A 17,529-nucleotide genomic window follows, 5' to 3' on the forward strand; every position below is an offset into this window, starting at 1 on the left:
TGATGAAGCAGTGGATTTAAATGACAGCACAGTTATATTTGAGATCTACTGGCTGCTGTTTTTCATCTCAGGTTATATTTAGATGCTTTGCATTTTACTAAACTTATACATGCCTTCATACATTATTGCACTGTTTAGCAGAGAGAATCTTAGGAATTTACTAACAGAAGCATATACAGTATGTACCAGTACTGACAACACCTTCTGAAACATGACTCAGGACTGCACTGGATGAGTATTATTCTTGATTAACTTTTAAATAACATGAATCTATTTTATTTTCCATTCATCTTCTCTTCTCAACCCACCCCTGAATCCAGCAGACAACAAATTGAAATCTTCTCAAATCATTGCTGCTTTTGTCAAAAAAGAGGGTGGGCTTAGTAGAATTCTCCTTTTTTGTTCAGCCTGCTTAAAGCAAAATCTCTTGGGGAGCTGAAAGTGAATAAATCAAGTTTCCCCCAACTCACTAGTCAACACTGATTTTTCCATGTAACTCATAGATTATTATAAAAGTAGCCCCAAAGGTTTTGAGTTCATCTATTTTCTTTCATTTCTGCTATGTCTTTCCCTTAATAATTACGTGACTTCCCCTCCCCCCCTTTTCCATTGACTGCAGCAGGATTGTTCTGAAGTCTTGATCATAGCACTTGAGGTAATGAATAACCCTATTTACTGAAAGCAAGAATCCTTGAGCTGAGTGGTTAATATTAGTTAACTGCTCAGATAAAGCCTTCAGAGATTGAGTCCAGGGGAGGAGGCAAGAGGATAAGGGAATAGTCAGGAACCCCTCCTACCTTTGGTGGAAGCATCAGTTTTGCTCCAAAGATTTTGCTGAGAGAGTTGAAATATAGGAGTGAACTGACTTGGTAAGAATTTTTGAAGAAGTGTTTTATAATTGTTCAGTTATATCTGCCTCTTTGTAACCTCATTTGGGGTTTTCTTAGCAAGGATATGGTTTGCCATTTCCTTCTCCAACTCATTTTATATATAGGAAAATTGAGACAAGCATTGACTTGTCTAGGGTCACAGTTAGCAAATGTCTAAGGCTACATTTGAACTTAAGAAGTCTCCCTGACTCCAGGAACAGAGCTCTACTCACTGTCACCTAGCTGCTCCAGAAGTGTTAATTGTGGTTAACTTCCATAATTAAATTACAAAACTAAGACACTGGATCAGGCAGAGGGTTAAAAAGCTTAGGAGCCACCGGAATTATATCCTCTATAGAAGTTGAAGTGTTTGACATTTTCAGACAAGGTTGAATTCTGCCTCAAATCCTTTCTAATAGAGTGACCCTGGACAAATAACTTACCCTTCAGATTCAGTTTCCTTATCTATAAAATGGGGATGATGATAATAGTTGTCTCTCTCATGAAGTTACTGTTTGCATGAAATCTTACAACATGTAAAGTGCTCTGAAAATCTTTTAAGTGTCACAAAATGTGAGTATGAGATGATATTATAAATAATCATCCTTAAAAGAAAGTTGGTTAAATTTAAAGGATTGATGCCAAATTATGTGTTATATAACATATTGTAAGAATTAAACAAATCTTTGTTATTAATACAGTTAATAAAATAATAAAACATCATTCAGTTTATTTAAATTAGCAATATATTAACACTTATTACGTGTCCTATGATTCATGTTCTCTGCCACCTGGTGGGCTTTATTTAAAACTGCAGTAGTAACCTCCATTTGCCTGAACTTGTCATAAAAATGTTTGAATTTCATGATTTGCCTCGTTTGATTTTTTCCATCTTTGCTAACTTTCTAGGTATTGAAAGATTTTCAAGTTAGGTGGCACAATGGATAGAGCACTGGCCTTGGAGTCAGGAGGATGGGAGTTTGAATCTAACCCCGGACACTTGACATTCACTAGCAGTGTGCCCTTGCGGAAGTCACTTATCCTGATTGCCTTGCATCCAGGGATATCTCCAGTCATCCTGACTCATATCTGGCCCTTGCATCCAGATGACTGTGGGAAGAAAGTGAGGCTGGTGACCAAGCAGAGTACTCCCTCACTCAAATCCAATTCATGTGCTTTCCATAGTATCACCTCCCTGATGTTATGGTCTTCTTAGAGATTGAAGAAAGGGCAAACATCATCATCACCATACAATTGGAATTCTTTCATATCTAAATAAGTTAGGTTTCTCAGCTATCTCTTTTTTTAGGTTTTTTTTTTTTTGCAAGGCAAATGGGGTTAAGTGGCTTGCCCAAGGCCACACAGCTAGGTAATTATTAAGTGTCTGAGACCAGATTTGAACCCAGGTACTCCTGACTCCAGGGCCGGTGCTTTATCCACTGCGCCACCTAGCCACCCCCTTATCTTTTTTGAAGGCAGCTCCCAATTTTTAAAAATTGCAATATTTTCCTGAACCTAACTACTTCATCTTTAATAAATCACTATCTACCTAAGTCTCAATTTTTTCATCTGTAAAATCTAGTCCAAAATAGAGAATCTTTAAGATTCCTTCCAACTTCTAAACTTCTGACCTCTCTGTGAACCTAGTAACTTTCTTGACATTTAGATGAATGGAATGTTTTGGTGGAGAGACCCTTTCAATCAGAGCTTTCAGGTGATGGGGGAGAGAAATTAATTACAAAAAGTTCAGGGACCCCTGACTTAATATGGTTCACAATTTAAAGAGGTCCTCTTCTATTAAAACTAGCACCCATCTAACAGAGGAAACTAATAGAGCTTCCTCTGCTCTGCAAAGAGCTCTCAATTCTCCAGGACTTCCTTACACTATGAATGAAGATTTTCTTTAACACCAACAACTCTTATAAAGAAGCTTCTTTCTAGAAGTTTGACAATTAAAAGTATCACTTTGTACAATTTAAAGATTTCTTTCACATACTATATATACATGAATGCTTCATTATGTTGCTATTGAGTACTACAGTGACATACTCTGTCACTGTAATGGGAGTTTTCTTGGCAAAGATGCTAGAGTGGTTTGCATTTCCTTCTTCAGCTAGTTTGACAGAGGAAGAAACTGTGGAAAACAACTAGTAAATGACTGAGGTCAGATTGGAATTCAGGAAAAGGAGTCTTCTGACTCAATTATTCATTGCACCGCAAATCTGCCCCAATGCTTCACTTAGTACCAAACTTTTTAGTACCTTAGTTTTATAGCTAGAGGGACCATAGGGACATCTGCTTACCCCATTCCTTTATAGGGGAAAAGCCTGAGGTTCAGAGAGCTTATCTGACTTTCTCGTGGACACACAGATTGATATTACTTGTCCTTCATTCTCAAAGACAGCCATGACATCAAGGAGGTGTTGCCATGACAAGCAAGTGAATAAGATTTAGGTGAGGGAGGGCTGTGCAAAATCAACAACCTCACTTTCTCCTCCAGAACCATCTGAGTCCAGTGACTTAGTAGCATATGACATTGCCATGATTTGAATCTGAACCTTTGAGTCCATATCCAGAGCCCTTTCTACTGTAACACATTGCTCCTAGAGGTGAGGCTTTTGGCAATCTGTTTTACATTAGTAAGTGGAAAAAGCCCCTGAACATCAGAAAGAGCTCTTGTAAAGTCCTATTATTAATTTTGGTGGAAGGAGTACCAAACAGATGTCCTAGGGATTGCTACTGAGTTATGTGGGCTCCATCTGGTCAGAGACTACTTTACTTTGGTTTGGGGGTTTTGCTGGCTCCTTCTTTGTGGTCTCAAGAGAACTATGACCATTTTTCCCAAGCTGTGTGTTAGTGGGTTGGACCAAAAAAAGAAATTCATGTCTCTTCATTAGTTGGCTTGACCACATGTGTTTCCCATATATAATGCCTCAATCATTACTAGTGTCCTCCATATAGATAGATGTATGGGTATTTATGGGATAGTGTGCTTCAGATATATTGGGGTATATATTTTGTAGCCACAGTAATTACTATGTCTTCTCAAGAAATGCCATTGCATTGAACCACTCATATCTACTGGTTGCTATTAAAAGGAGTTCATTAGTTTAGGCTCCTAAAAGCTATAATTTTGGGAGTATGGATTCCTAGAGTATTTTGAACCTGAAGTATTGACCTCCCAGGGAACTCAACCTGTGCATACAAGTTGAGGGGAGGGGGGAAGAGTAACAGGAGAGTATGCTACAGATGTAATCTAATTGTAAAATGTAAGGCTTATATGCCAAGTATCTTTCGTTGAGTGTAATAGCAGATATAACGTTAAAATATCAACAAGCAACCTCTTGATAAGATGACTAATACGTGAAAGAATTGTCTCCTAAACTGGTATCATTAAAAATAGGATAGATCCCAATTTCCAAAAGATGACTGGAATTTCACTCCAGTAAGTGAGAGGTTATTGGGGAAGGGGCTCTAAACTGGGGGCAGGGAGGTTTGACTACCTGACCTATTCCTGCCAAAAACAAGTAGACTGGCTTGAGGCAAGTCACTTAACATCTTCAGGTCTCAGTTTCCTCCCTTGTAAAATAAATACAATAAATAACTTCAAAGACTCTTTTGATACCGTCATTCTATAAGTTTGTAATTGGATTTATTTGGATTCTCTTACATTTTCATGGTCACTTTATATCCTTTGCCAGAGCTGAAACATTTTTATTATTTCAAGACAAGCTTTTATGAAATTTTCACTTAGTGAAACAGTAGCATCAATAAAGTTTAATAATCAATGTCAATGAGAAAGAAAGTCTGGTTTATTTCTGCAGCTTTACTGAGTATGTTCTATCTCTTAATGTCTCTACATATGGCAGCTGGGAATTGAAATTAAGGGGTCCACAAAAAAGTCTGACACAAGATCAAATGTGATAAGTCCAAAGAAAAGATCTAGTCAAGTGTTAAAATGTTTTGAGGAGGGGGGTGATCATTTTCAACTTGATATGGAAAGGATGAAGCAAGGAAGGCCTTGTGGAGGAGTGACCTTGACTTTGAAAGAAGAGAGGAATTTCAATGACTAGAGATGGGGACAGAAAAAGTTGTCATCCAGGTGATTAATTTTTCAATCATTCAATTCACAAAGATTGGAGAAATTGCTTCTTTATTGGTTCATGAGAAGGACTCACCCTGATAAAATCAAAAATTTTCAAGTATCTTAGTATTTGGAATTTCTTTGCTGTGACATCAGTATTATTTGTGAGTTTTTGTTTGGGGATGAGTGTATTAATTTTTCACTTTGGATAGTGTTTTCACTCTGGATTTAGTATTTTGCTTTTGAGATGGAGTTAAATTTAGGCATCTCTTTCAACAGGAAAAAAACGAAGCTGGGAGAAGTTCATCATTACTTCAAATTTCTTAGTCTAGCATTTAAAACTCTCCAAAATTCTTACCTGACTTTCCAGACATATATTACACACAGTACATTTTAGTCAAACCGGCTTACTTGCTGTTCCTGACACTTAACAAGCTATGTCCTGTCTAATAAGCCTTTGCTCATACTGTCTTCTTTTCCTGAAATAAATTCTCACTTCACTTCGATTTCATAAAATCCTTAGCTTCCTTCAAAGCACAACTTACATACTATCTTCTATACAAGGTTTTTTCTCCAAAATAAATAAATAGATAAAGCTAGATAGAAGGATAGATAGAGATGATAGAAGGATAAATAGAACAAAAGATGAATAGGATAAAGAGTTAAGAATAGAGAGATGGATAGGAGACAGATACACACACATGCATGCACATGAACACAAACACACACACACACACACACACACACACACACAAACACACAGAGCTTACCAGAAAATATGCTAAGTAGTACTGAGAATAAACAGGTTCAATTAGGCAAAATATTCCCATCTCTTAAAAGAGCTTACATCTTAATGGTGGAACACAACAAATAAAGGGGATCATTTTGAATAAAGGGTAAGAGTAGAAATCCATATAGTCTACTCAAGAGTGAAGAGAAACTTGGTTAGAACCCTTTCTAAAATCTTTGGAAAAGCAGGGCCTCAGGGCACAGGTTTTTCCTGGGTGGCCAGTGGGCTAGCTAGGAGAAGAAAGAGACATGTTCAGTGCTCTGTTTCTCTTGATATTACTTTGTACTGTTTTATTCATGTACGTCATAACTCCTTAGTAGAAAGTAAAGCTCCATAAAGGCAAAGATTGTTTTGTTTTTTGTCTCTATATAAGTATAATGTTTGTTGAATCTAAACCAATTTTGTAACTTTTAATTATAATTTTAATTCAATTTGCTTCAAAAGCATAATTTTGACTCAGATCATAACTCATTATAAAACATGACCACTTCTTAGTTGGGTTTGTATTACAAACAAAGCTGAGCAAATTATTGTTAATCAATCTCCTCATTAATGGTCTGAAAGAAAAGCTCAGATGACCATGAGTGGAATATTACCAATAAAACCATTTCAGGGCTAATATTCCTAGTAAAGTTCTCTTAGGGTTAAGAAATATTAAAGAAAAAAACAAACTATTATTCTTAAACTATTTCTATTATTTTTTTTTAGGTTTTTGCAAGGCAAATGGGGTTAAATGCCTTGCCCAAGGCCACACAGCTAGGTAATTATTAAGTGTCTGAGACCGGATTTGAACCCAGGTACTCCTGACTCCAGGGCCAGTGCTTTATCCACTACGCCACCTAGCCACCCCTATTCTTAAACTATTTCTAGAAGAAAGTCCCTTGTATTCCATATTCCAAACAGGTAGCTCACTCTCCTAACTTTTGATAAGACTACTTTTACTTCTAGAAGGATAGTAGACTTTTTCCCATGAGAAAAAACTTTGCATTCCAAAGAAGCTCATAAGACTCCTCTTGTTTGATGATAGACTGTTCCTAGACCTTGTGTTCCAAGACAAGTTACATTACTTCAATAAGATAGTTATAATCCTTAAGGTTATTCTCACCATCTGGATGGTGAGGTAATATTTTATGAAAACCTTTCATTCTTTTCTTTGTTGCTAGGGTAGATTTTCACAAGTAGAATGTAACTCTGAAGACTAACCAGTGAGTCTACAGAGAGAGAGAGAGAGAGGATAGGGAGGAGGAGGGGATCGAGTTAGGCTGTTGCTTGACTGTCAGTTTGGGGCAGCTCCTTGATCTTCACTACCTTTGTGAGACTTGGAATGTGCCCTTTTCTCCAGAAAAGCCAAAATACATTTTTTGCTCAGAGGAGTCTCTATATTTTTTTAAAGTGAATTTTTATCCCACACAACCATTTGTCAGGAATGCTGCAGAAGAGATCCCTATTCAGGTGTTTTTCTCTGAGAGTGTGATTCTGCAAAGGAATTTGTGGCGGCTCTATTCTAAAGCTCACTGAAGTTTTGAAACATTTCTTGGGCTCCTTAAAGCCTTTATCAACCCACATTAGAAGTCTAATTGCAGGTGTGCGATCATTGTAACATTAAAATGTCTGATGGTATCATCAACAGCAAACAAGGCGCTACATCCATGAATTATATGTTTCACCATACCTCATCTTCTTGGTACAAGTCCTAACTTATTCTGATGAAATTGTATGGCTTCCAAAAATTCTCTTTTAGTTACTTTGTTTCTTAATCTATAACACGTTTTTGACAGCTTCTATTGCTTCCTAAAAGCTGTCAAATACACTTAACCTTATGTTTATGACCTGAGGTATATGTATGAGGCCAAGGCAAAAAGTGGACATGTCTCACTTTTGATATCTAAATAAGAGAATAAATATTGTCAGTTTTTATAGACATGCAAAGGGGCCCACTTCACTATCACTGTCCCTCCTCTCTATGCATGGGTGACTGAAGAATCTTTCATAGACTGGAGATGAGAATAGAGAACCGCCTGCAACTTTTTACTTCAGTGCTGCAATCAACCAAAGCAGGTGTTCATTGTCCCAAGAGCTCAGTCCAATTTGGAGCCTAATTGACTGTGGGAAAAAGGAAGTGAGTTGAGCCAGAGATCATGTGCCATGCTGTTCATACATTGCCAGGGATGATTCTTTTTTGGATTAGTTTTCTTGATATAGACATTCTTTCAGCTGGCATCAAAGCTAAAGTATTCAGCTACTGAAATCTTCTCAAGACCCAGTGTACTGACTAGAAGGGGAGAATCAAACACAAGATATGATTTCAAATGACACCCAGGCTCCAGTGGAAAGTTTTCAATTTCATGGTGCCATGAGATTGAAAATGTTCCAAGGATGGATAAAAAGCTTGATTAAACAGCTGTCTTTTGACTAACACACCAGCAAGACAGGCAGTCTTTCGTTTTAGATGCTATTTTGTGTGCAAAGGAATCGGGATGAGTTTGTTCAGTATCCCTCAGAGGTTTTTAGTGGTAAAACCTCTAGTTGATGAAAGTGAAGGTCTTCTTGGCAGGATAAAGGCCTATCTTTATGATAATATGAATGGCACTCATAAGTTTCTTGAGGGTAGAAACTATATCACTGTTGAATTTGTAATCTCAGGGCCTCAAAGAGTACCTGGCACATTCTTGAGGATGCTTGTTGAATGATTTCTAAACTTTGTCATTTATTGAGTGCCATTGATTAGGCAGAAAAATCTCACAACAAAAGAAAATGACCCTTATTAGAGGCACATTTACAAGCTGTAGTACATGGAGAAGAAGCAGCCAGGAAGTGAACTTGAAACTATGTTATGTGAGAAGGGGTAAAGAAACTGAGGACTGGTGCTTATCCAGGGAAAAGAAAAGAATAAGCATCACTTGCTCAATTTTTTTAAAGAGCTGTCATATGCAAATGTTGTTCTTTATGGGGGGGGCAATGGGGTTAAGTGACTTTCTCAAGGTCACACAGCTAGTGAGTATCAAATATCTAAAATCAAAGTTGAATGCAGGTCTTCCTGACAACAGATCTGGCACTCAATATACAAATATTATAAATTGTCTGGTCTCAGAGAAGACAAGTAGGATCCATGAATATTTGTTGTGGTGTGATGAATTTCAGCCCTCTAGAAGAATTTTTTGACTACTAGAACTTCAAATTTAAAATATGAGTTGCCCATCATATAGGTCTTTCGGTGGAAGATGGGTAACAAATTTACTGTTTATAGCTCTGTTACACTTGATCCTTATAAGGATCCTGTAAATATTATTATCCCTATTTTATGAAGGAAGAAACTAAGACTCAGAAAGGTTAAATGGCTCATACTTAATACAATAATCAGCTTCTAAGAGAGTATTTAACTCTATATCATCCATGTATCTTCTTGATTCTCAAAGATATTGTGGAAGGGCCTAATATTTATGATAAAGTTGAAACTAAACTACCATGATTCTTTCTGATTCAGTGGCACCAGCTCATCACATTAATGGGAACTTCCTTATTTATATGGAAGCCATTTTTAAAAGAGCCTATTTGAAATCTCTATTGAGTTTACATGACCTTAAAAATGTAAGATGGGATGATATCAAATTTAAATTTCGTAATGGACAAACAACAATTCAAAAATGGGATGCTAAATCGGCTTGTGTGTGTGTGTGTGTGTGTGTGTGTGTGTGTGCGCGCTTTGAAAAAGGGTCTGGTAGAGTCATAAAAAGGTTGGTTTCTAAAAGTGGAGGCCAGGTAGTAGACAATAGACATGGAAGTATAGCATTGGAAACCAACCAGCATACTACTCCTAAATCATTCTGCACACAAAAGTTGTCTTTATCTTTCCAGATAATATTTAGCTCATCATGGCACTCAATAAGCATTAACCAAAAGCAAGATTCTCTAAAAACTAATGAGTAGTGGAGCAGTTAGGTGGTACAGTGGATAGAGCACTGGTCATAGAGTCAGGAAGACCTGAGTTCAAATTTGACCTCAGACACTTAATAATTTCCTAGTTGTGTGACTTTGGGCAAGTCACTTAACCCCATTGCCTTAAATAAAAAACAACCTAATGAGTAGTTTTACTCCCACAAAAAATTACAAAGCTTATTGGAAATTGTTTTGACTATTTGAATATTTAAAAGGAGTTGGAAAAAGGTCACCATCCTCTATTATTGGAGGAAATTATCAGAGTGAATATATTGGAGGGAATATATGTACATTCTGGCTTCTCTTATCTGTGGCAACTATTAGACTATACACTCTTTACCAACAAGGGATGAGTCTTTTAATTTGTTTCCTAGTCCACTGCCAGCTAACATTCCAGGAATGTGATCAGTGGTTTGTAAACAAGGTAGAAAATCAAGATATGAAGACCCAAGGTAAGGTTGGGAAAGAAAGGAAAGTATCAAGCCAAGAAATAGGTCAGATTCTTTTGATGACCTGAAACTTAACAGCCAAGAGAAAATTGAAAGTCAGCGGCCAGGGGAGCAGTTAAGAGGACTAGGTGAGTCATAGGTAGTACTATGAGACTACTGATCTGGAGCTGGAAGGGATCTTTGAGATCATCCAATCTACCTTTCTTCCTCATGTTTAAAATATAATAATAAAGGAAAAGAGGCATAATGGATAGAGAATTAGCCTCAGAGTCAGGAAGGCCTGGATTCAAGTCCCTCCTCTGACACATACTGGCTATGTGACCTTGATCACTTAATCTCTTAGTACCCTATACCTGGGGTAGGGAAGGTCCAGTGGGTCATAGAAGATGGACAAAATCATTTGGCCTGTTGCTGCCAAGGCAACACAAGGCATGATTCAAAATTTAATAAATCTAGGAGCTTTTTAGGAATAAAGTAATTAAATGGTTGACTTTAAATAGGCTAATTTTTAAGTTTTGCTCTTGGCAGGAAAAAGGGTTCCTCATCCCATCCCTAGGTACCCTATAACTTGAAGGTCAGGTCTTGATCTGCATTGATAGAAAGATTTTTCTACACAGATAAAATAACACCCATTGTCTCCTCTCCCCAGTACTTATACATTCATATAAATGCATATGCACATGTTTGTATACCTTAAAATAAGGATGGGTTAGCTAGAAAAACTGAACAATTACTTTGTTCTAACCCTCTTGTTTATCAATTGCTTCAACTTTGATATTCCCTGCTTACTCTTGTAATTTGGCTTCTAACCTAACAACTCTACTGAAACTCATCTCTTGAAGGGCTACACTGAGGTCTAATAACTACTTCTATCAGTCTCTTCTCAATCTACCCTTGAAGTACAATATCAATGTTTGTGAAATACCTGTGTAGAAAGGGGTTCCTGACATCCTTCTGGGACCTGAGAAACTCCTTAGAAATATAAATTTGGCTAGGTGCCTTTGGGTCTGAAAATAACTGGACAGGACCCAAATGCTTGACCCTGGGGGTCACAGATATTCCATAAATTTGCAATATCAGTATTTGTGTATAGTCTGACAGGACCCAAATGCTTGACCCTGGGGGTCATGGATATACCATGAATTTGTCTAAGATTCATAAAGCACCCTTGTTAGCCTAATTATCTTGATGTATCTGTAAAATTCCTGCTTCCTCCCAGGACTGCCTCCCCTTCCCAGATGTGGCTGGCACCATAAGATAGTAATTTCACTCTCTCAAACCTGTGGGAAACTCGTGAATACATGACTCCCTCCATCTCAGGAAACATGTTCAGACATAGCACAAAGATCCTGACCCCTTTCCCATTCTTGCAGCCCCCTATCTATACTGATTTGTTTATATATATTTGTAGTAGTATGACAAAGACTGATATCTTTGCTTCTGTATACTGCTTGCTCTCAGTAACCCCCCCCCCCCCCCCCCCCCCCCGCCAAAACACTATCCCCTGAACACTCAGGGACTGTCTGATTTGGGTACTCTTCATCCCCAGGAAGTCCCCAGGAAATAAAGATTCTCCAAACTTATCAAATTCTGGTCTCCGTCTTGCTCATTGGGTTCAACACCCTCACCACCAATCTCAGCTTTCCTGGAGCAATAAATATCTGACATCTGGGACTGTCTCCTTTTTTCTAAAGTCCTCTCTTCCTTTCCTTCTATGATGATGCATTTTCCTGGTCCTTTCCCTGTTTCCTTTTGTACCTTCTCTTTCTCTACCTCTAGTAGCTGTGTTTTCTTTTACTTCCTATGAAATAAGACATTTTTTTGTAAAAAAAAGGGTTTAACACATAGTCGGTACTATTAAAATGCTTATTCTCTTCTCTCTCATATGATCCTCCCTTTTCCTTTTTCATTAATGTCATTTCCCAAAGTTCTGTTTTTCCTTCTGTATATACAGCATCCATTGATAGCCTCCTCCTTTCATATGGCGTCAGCCATCACCTCAGTGTGGAAGAATCCCAGATCTCTTTCTTCAGTCCCAATCTCTCTTCTAGTTTCCAGTCCAATCGTCCAACTTTATAAGCTACTAAAATTGCCAATAACTTTAACGAAAGCAGAATGCCAAGCAATCAAATGGTAAAAAACTTAATGTAACAGACAAAATTATTGTGGTATAGTAAAAAAAAACAAAACAAAACCCAAACCAAACCATGAATGCAAATACTAGTTCAAACATAGCCATAGACCAAGACCATAATATCTTATATTTATATAGTACTGTACTTTAGAGCTTTTTTACTGGGTCATTGTTAGTTATTTTGACTTATATCTTGCCACTGGACTCTGAAGACTCTGAAGGAGAGCAAAAGGCTGATGACTTTGCACAGGTCTGCATCACTTAAATCCAATTTACTTGCAAATCAAGCTATCACCTTCCTGATATTACTGGTTCTCCCCTAGAACAACAACAACTAAATGTAACAACAACAACTTTAGAACTTGCAAAGTTTGTTCACATACATGATCTGATTTAGACCCAGCAATGGATTTACAAGGGATTATATAGGTCAGAGATTATCATTAATGTAAATGGAGTAGGGAATGTATGTCACCTCACATTTCTTTGGGAATGACATTTCCCAGAAGCTGTGAGCTGGGAAGTGAAATAGGTAATTTCTTCTTCCTGGACATCACTAAATGGTGTGCATCAAATGTTCCAGACCTTAAAGGCCACTGATTCTAAATATCTCCTTATTCTACAGTTGAGGAAACGAAAACAAAAAAATTAAGAAATTAGTTGCTAAGTGTATGAGGTAGGACTTGAACAGAGGTCTTTCTGAGTCCAAGGTTAGTACCCTATCCACTACCCCATGTGGCCTTGCACCCCATTTTTGTAGTTGAGGACACTAAGATTCAGAAGGAATAAGGAATTTTTTTCAGAGGACCAACATCTAGAAACTGCAGAGATCAAACACAAATTTTGGCCTTCTGATGTCAAGCCTAATGTGCTCTTTCCACTGCTCTGTAATTTCATCTAATAGATGTTTATGGAATTTAATTCATCCTTCACAGTGAATTGAGCTTTCATCATTTGTATTTGTCTTCATTCATCAATGCAATAATTAATGCACTGGAGATCATACAATGCATTATTCCTTGTTTGTTCTCTATACTGATTTCTTATGCCTTTTCTACATTTGTTGACAATGAAATCAGTATAACTATCTTCCTATAAATGGATTGTAATGTAATATTGAATAATGTAATTGTGATTTTTTCAAATAGTATTGTTTCATTTCCTCCTTAAATAATTGTAAAGTGGAAAGAGTTGGGTTTTGTCTGAAGACATGAATATTTTTGGCAAAGTCTTTCATTCCCCTGGGTCTCAGTTTCCTCATATACACAATGAAGAGGTTAGGCTAGATAACCTCTAAGATTTCTTCTAGCTCTGAATCTATGACCCAACATTTTGATTATTTTTTAACTTCTAAAGTTATCATACAACCCTTTCATTGATATGTTAGGAGTTTCATTGTATACCAAGTTTAATGAATGGTTTTTATAAGCTCAATTTTCTCAAGTGCATCCTTTAAGACATATTAAATTTTGACCACTCAGAATCATCATAAATTGAATTACTGTTAGGAAATAGCAAGTGTGCTGGGAAAAATAATAGTTTAATATTTTATAAATACTTTTCATCAATAACTATGAGACTGCATTATGAAATGTAATTGAGAGTTGCTAATCTGTCACTTTTATACATAATATCTTAAAAGTGTTATTCATAGTATTTTTTCATCTTGAATATGTTAGCCAACTATGTCACTTTTTCAAAGATACAAAATTAAAGTAAAAAATTATTATGATTTCTCATAGAGATATGCCTCCACCTTTGTTGCCTTATGCTCCTCAGATAGGAGAACTGTTTCCTAGAATTGACATTGGAGTAAGTATCCATTCTAGCTTATGTCCTGACCCTCTCCCCCCAGACTACTCTTCCCATCTGGCTTTCACCTTTTCAGCTTCTTTTTATATATTATTCCCCCCCATTAGAATGTAAACATCTTGGGGGGAAGGGTATATCTTTCTTTTTATTTATATTCACATTTCTTGCCTTAGCAGATTAACTGACAAAATACTTTATCAAATATAATCTATCTAGACTAACAAGTTTAAGATAGATTTTGGTTTCTAGTGTGAATTTTTTTTTCTTGTCTCAAGACTTGTTTCTATATTTATTAATATATTTTTAAGTTGGTAATAACATGTCAATGATGTAAAGATTATTTAGTGTTAGAAGTAATGAGCAAAATCAGTTTTAAAACAAAAATTTTCCAAAACACAAGGTTCTACTTATAGAGTTGGGGAAAAAAACAAAACTTTGACAAATAGAACATTCAGTTATGCTTAAAAATCCTACAAAGCACTGATATAGGAGCTATTTTAGAAAACAGCACTTTGAGATGGCAGGGATGGGGAAGCATGTGGGTCCTGTTGGCATTATATGAAGTACAGAAACATTAAAACTTTACTAATAAATATAGAAGTAAAACAATAATATCCCTTCTGTCCTGCTATTATTTGATATAGTTATAGAAGTACTAGTGATTTTAATAAGACAAGAGAAAGAAATTAAAGGCTAAAAAAGATATGCTGGGAAAAGATAAGAATTGGTAATGATATATTAAATTTAGAATTATAGCCTGTAATCAGTGCAAAGGGGTAAGGAAGAAGCAGTGTCCCTAGAACTTAAAGATAAAATAAAAAAGATACTACAATGTGAAACCGAAACTATTATGAATCAGCAGAAAAAGGACAAGATAGACCAGCTCAAGAAATAAATGGATGGTATGCAAATGAGCTGTTGAGAAAGACTGGTTGGAGTCATCTTTGACTTTCCACTCTCCTTTACTCTCTGGCACACAATTGGTTTCCAAGTCCTAGTAATTCTACTGCTATGGAACCTCTCATGTGACCCCCTTCTCTCCATTCTCATTATCATCACCCTAATTCAGTCCTTCATGATTCCAAGGAAACAACATTTAGTAGAATAGAATGAGTATTGTATTTGGAGCAAGAAGAACTGGGTTCAATTCTCAGCTCTATTTCTTACTAACTGTATGACCATTGTGTTTCACTTTTCATATCTAAAAAATGAGGGGCTTGTATTATGTGCTTCCCAAGGTCCCCTCTAGCTTTAAATGTTTGATTCTATTATAGTACTCAATTATCCAAGAAAGTAGAATAGTCTGGCCTGAACTATTTTAATAATTTTTTATTGTCTCCTGTATTGTCTCCAGTTTCTGTTTTCTAATACAGTGACCAAAATAATTTTCCTAAGATATGAGGTTCTATAAGGCATGCTACTCTTCATCTTAAAAAAACTCTTAGAGGTAGAAGGCTAAAAATACAACCTTTTTGTCCTGACATTTAAGGTCCTCTACAACCTTCTTTTTTTCCAATTTATGTAATATAAATTCTGTCACATAATTTACATTCCAGTCAAACAGGACCTACATGCTTCCCTGGACCCCTTTACTCCCCCCATCTCAAAGTGCTATTTTCTGACTCTATGTATTCATTTATCATCTCTCTCTCTCTCTCTCTCTCTCTCTCTCTCTCTCTCTCTCTCTCTCTTTCTCTCTCTCTCTCTTACACACACACACACACACACACACACACACAGAGGAATGCAGTTCCTCCTTATATTCACCTTTTAGAATCCTTGTCTTCCTTAGCTCAGGTACCACTTATTTTGTGGTACCTTTGCTAGTGTTTTCTTCCCAGACAAATTTTCCTAGAGCATTTTGTCTGATCTCTCCTTTGCTCCCATCATTTCACATTTTGCGTTATACTTTTATCTATTTAAGGATGAGGTTGAGAACCTCTCTCCCCTCCCCTTCCCTCTATTTGACTTAGGAGCTTTGACTAGGCAAGATCACTTCTTGAAAGAATCAGAAAAGGGTCTGTACAATTATTTGAATCATTCTAAACCTTTGCGTGAGAGACAGGGTCACATTCTGTGGAGGCTCTAGCCAGCACCCTCATTTCAGGTTTGATATTAGGATAAGGCACTTATAATTTATTGAACATTTAACAAAAGAGGTTTACTTTGCCCTAATTTGGCAAGGACATAATGACACTTGGCTTCTCTGGATGTGGCCCCTGCCTTGTTTCCATCTAGTTTGGAAAGAACCAGGTCAGTTGGTCATTAAAATATAGTGACTCAAGTCTGAGAGGATCAGAGGCTAGATGGATGGGACTTTTTAATGCCCTTAGATGATCAAGAAGCTGATTGAGGCCAATTGGTCCAAGGGAAGCTTTGTCCTATCACATCCCCTAAGCAAATTGCATAAAATGAAAGAGAATATCTCAAACCAGGAAGAAAGCAAAGATTTTGAAGTTGGAACAAATAAAAATTCTAATACTTAACATTTATATAGCACTTTCTATGGGCCAGACATGGTCCTTATCTAAGCACTTTACAAATATTTTATTTTGTCTTTCCAATAATCCTATGAGGCTATTTCTATTACAGTTCAAGAAACAGACAGAGCAATGTGATCTGCCCAAAGTCACATAGTTAGTGTTTAAGGTCAGATTTAAAACTCAGATCTTCCATACTCTAGGCCCTTCACCCTATCCACTGCATAATATTTTCAATATGTCTTTGTGGATCATAAAGAAGATTGTTTTATGGCAAAGAAAGTAAATAATTAGGAGAGGCCCTGGTTCTATAGACATCTCAGAAAGATTCATCCCTCAAGGAGGACTCAAAAAAAGGTCAATTCTTCCCTCCCCCTCCATACAATTTGCTATTTGATTATTACCCAACTGTTTCCAGTAAACTGAATTTTTGTCCCAATTATAAAGAGACCAGGGGGCTAATTGGGTAAAGGATATAAATTCAAGGTCAGGCAGAGAGCAAAATCTTTGCCTAGATGTCAAGAATTTTCCCACTTCGGAGATTAGAATAATTATAATTCAACTTTTCATCTGAAATAAAACTCCCTAAAGTATTCATCAAAACTTTCTATAATGGGGAGAACTATTGTATCATCCCTTAGGTTTTAAATAAGCTAGTGATTGTGGCAGGGTGTTCTATCTATATAAGTAACACCCCAGCAGCTCCTTCCCTAATTCTCACCTCATGGGCAGGGATATCACCAAACCCTACCACAGTACATAGGAGACACTTCATAATTTTTTTTGTTGAATTGAATTGAAATTTCTTTAGGGCTATAATAATCTAAAATATAACAGAATCACATTTTATAGTGCTAAGACCAAGTAAAGAAGAAGCAAAGCCTAGTGAATAGAGAGGGCAAACCTTAGAGTCAGGAAGATCTGATTGGTGGTACTGCTTCTGAGGCAATTTAGTTCTGCTAAATTCTAGGGATA

At 36.7% G+C, this 17,529-nt stretch overlaps 1 long non-coding RNA gene across 7 annotated transcripts in view; it reads left to right on the top strand.

Annotated features, from left to right (window-relative positions):
• The window catches only part of LOC141497866 (uncharacterized), a 114,170-nt gene that overhangs the window by 5,323 nt on the left and 91,318 nt on the right, over positions 1-17,529 (top strand). The window contains exon 2 of one of the 7 annotated variants that reach the window (XR_012471470.1): positions 14,005-14,074. The exons of the other annotated variants lie outside the window; for them this stretch is intronic. This is a non-coding gene — a long non-coding RNA (uncharacterized LOC141497866). The remainder of the gene's footprint in view (positions 1-14,004; positions 14,075-17,529) is intronic. 7 annotated transcript variants of the gene reach the window in all.

The sequence above is a fragment of the Macrotis lagotis genome, chromosome X (assembly GCF_037893015.1).
Source record: "Macrotis lagotis isolate mMagLag1 chromosome X, bilby.v1.9.chrom.fasta, whole genome shotgun sequence".
In the NCBI taxonomy this organism is placed as follows: Eukaryota; Metazoa; Chordata; class Mammalia; order Peramelemorphia; family Peramelidae; genus Macrotis; species Macrotis lagotis.